Source organism: Panthera uncia, chromosome B4 (genome assembly GCF_023721935.1).
Source record: "Panthera uncia isolate 11264 chromosome B4, Puncia_PCG_1.0, whole genome shotgun sequence".
NCBI lineage: Eukaryota > Metazoa > Chordata > Mammalia > Carnivora > Felidae > Panthera > Panthera uncia.
The window spans coordinates 43,058,522-43,061,090 of record NC_064809.1 but is presented as its reverse complement, the minus strand read 5'-3'; positions in this window follow the sequence as shown (position 1 = coordinate 43,061,090).

Sequence of the window (2,569 nt, the reverse complement as noted above, 5' to 3'; positions counted from 1 at the left end):
GTTACCCATATGTGCATGGGTCTATTTCTGGCTCTCTGTTATGTTCCCTTGGTCTGCTTATATATTTTTACAACACCACCATGAATATTGCAGTTTCTTGAAATCTTGTAGTGGTCGTTCAATGTCGTTCTTTTCCAACGTTGTTTTGGCTAATCTATGTCTTTGTATTTCCATGTTAACTTTTGAATTGGCTTGTCAATTTCTAAAAAAAACCAAGCAAACCCTATTGAAATTTTGAATGTGATTGCATTGAATCTATTAGCTACATTTAGGGGCAATTGAAATTTTAAAAATACTTATGTGTTTGAATCATAAACAAGGTATATCTCTCCATTTCTTTATGTGTTCCTTAATTTCTCCAAGCAATGTTTTGTAACTTTCTCTGTATAGATGTCCCACATATTTTCTTAGACTGTCATCATATATTTCATATTTTTGATGCTACTTGAAATGGTATTGTTGTCATTTGTAATTTTAATTTCCAAATGTCTTTTGCTAGTATATAGAATTATAATAAACTTTTTTATGTTAACCTTAAATCCTGACCTGAAACATTTATTTTTTCTAGTAGTTTTGTTTGTGGATTCCATCGGAGTTTTACATAGATAATCACGTCGTCTGCAAATGAAAACACTTTTATTTCTACCTTTCTAGATGGTTTTCATTTCTTTCCCTTGCTAGATTTCGTAGACTAGACCTCTAGTACAGCACTGAATGAAAGTGGTGAGAATGAGCGTCCTTATTTTGTTCCTGATTTGGAAGAAATCATACAGTGTTAGTACCATTACATAGGGTGTTAACTGTATATTTTGCACAGATGTTCTTTATTCGTTTGAACACGTTCCCTTGTGTTTATTTATTATTTTTTTTTTACCTTTATTTATTTTTGATAGAGGGAGACAGAGCACAAGTGGGGGAGGGGCAGAGAGAGAAGGAGACACAGCATCCGGAGCAGGCTCCAGGCTCCGAGAGGTCAGCACAGAGCCCGACGAGGGGCTCGAACCGGTTTCTTTTTATTTGTAGAATGCTGAGAGATTTTATCAGGAATGGGTATTGATTCACCTACATCTACTTTCTCTACATCTATAAAGATGATCGTATATTTCAATTTTTTTTCTTTTTAGTTTTTTAATATGATGACTTACATTGAATAGGAATAAAAGGTTAAACCAACCTTGGTTTGTTGGGATTTATTATCATTTTAATACGTGGCAGATTAATTCTGCTAAAATTTGGCTTAGGAATTTTGCAACTACGTGTATGAAAGATATTGTTATGTAATTTGCTTTTTGTGTAAAGGCTTTGTCTGGTTTAGTTTCAGAGAATTCTTCCCCTGTGTTAATTTTCTGGAAGGTTTTGTGTGGAATTGGTACTATTTGTTCATTACGTGTTTGGTACAGTTTATCATCACTGAGGTCATCTGGGCATGGGTTTTCTTTTTTTTTTTTTTTTTATAGTTTTTTAACTATAGATTCAGTTTCTTTAATGGATGTAATCCCATCCAAATGATTCTTTCTTGAGGGTGGTTTGTTGGTTAGTGTCTTTCAAGGAATTTGTCCATTGTATCTAAATGTTTAATTTTTTGGTCTAACATTTTTCTTTATATTTTCTTCTTATCATTTTATTTTATTTTTTAATGTTTATTTACTTTGAGAGAGGGAGAGAGCCTGCACACATGTGTGCACAAGTGGGAAGGGGCAGAAAGAGAGGGGGGAAAGAGAGACTCTCAAGCAGGCTTTGTGCTGTCAGCACGAGTCCCATACGGGCTTGATCTCACGAACTGTGAGATCATGACCTGAGCTGAAATAAAGAGTCAAGAATCAGATGCTTAACTAACTGAGCCACCCACGCTATCCTTTTTTAATATCTCTAGAATGTATATTAATGCAATCTCATTCCTGAAATTCTTAATTTTTTGTCCATTTTTTAGAATAAGTTTGGTTTAGAAGAAAAAGTTCATTTTTCTTCTTGCTGAAAATATGTTTTTTTTTCATTGAATTTGGTTGTTTTTTTGGTAAAAAGTCTATTACTTTTTTGTTTTATATTTTATTAACTTCTACTTCAACTGATTTTTTTTTCCTTTCTTCTGCTTAATTACATTTCAATTTGTCCTTCTTTTTCTAGTTGAAGATGAAATGTCAGTTCATTGATTTCGGATCTTTTTTTTCTTTTTAAATATAGGCGTGTGGTGCTACGCATTTCCCCTTAAGCACTGCTTTATTGGTATGCAACAAATTCTGATCCCCCCCTCCCCCCCCCCCCCCCCCCCCCCCCCCCCCGTATTCTCTCAGTTCAAAATGCTTCCTAATTTCCCTTTAATTTCTGTTGTCTCGTACCCTTCTTGGGAGCCTCCTGGATGAAATCTGAAGTTGCCCCCACACCTGTCAGAGGGCAAGGGGAGACCAAAGAAAGAGGCAGGCCATTCTAGGTCAATAGGTGGCAGGTTCGATAAGCAAAGGAAACTTATATACAAGGCTTGTCTCGGGTGGCAGCAAGACTGGTTAATTCCCCACCCACCCTCCCAACGTTAAAAATTTATGCAGGGGACTTAAATAGGCTCAATCATGTA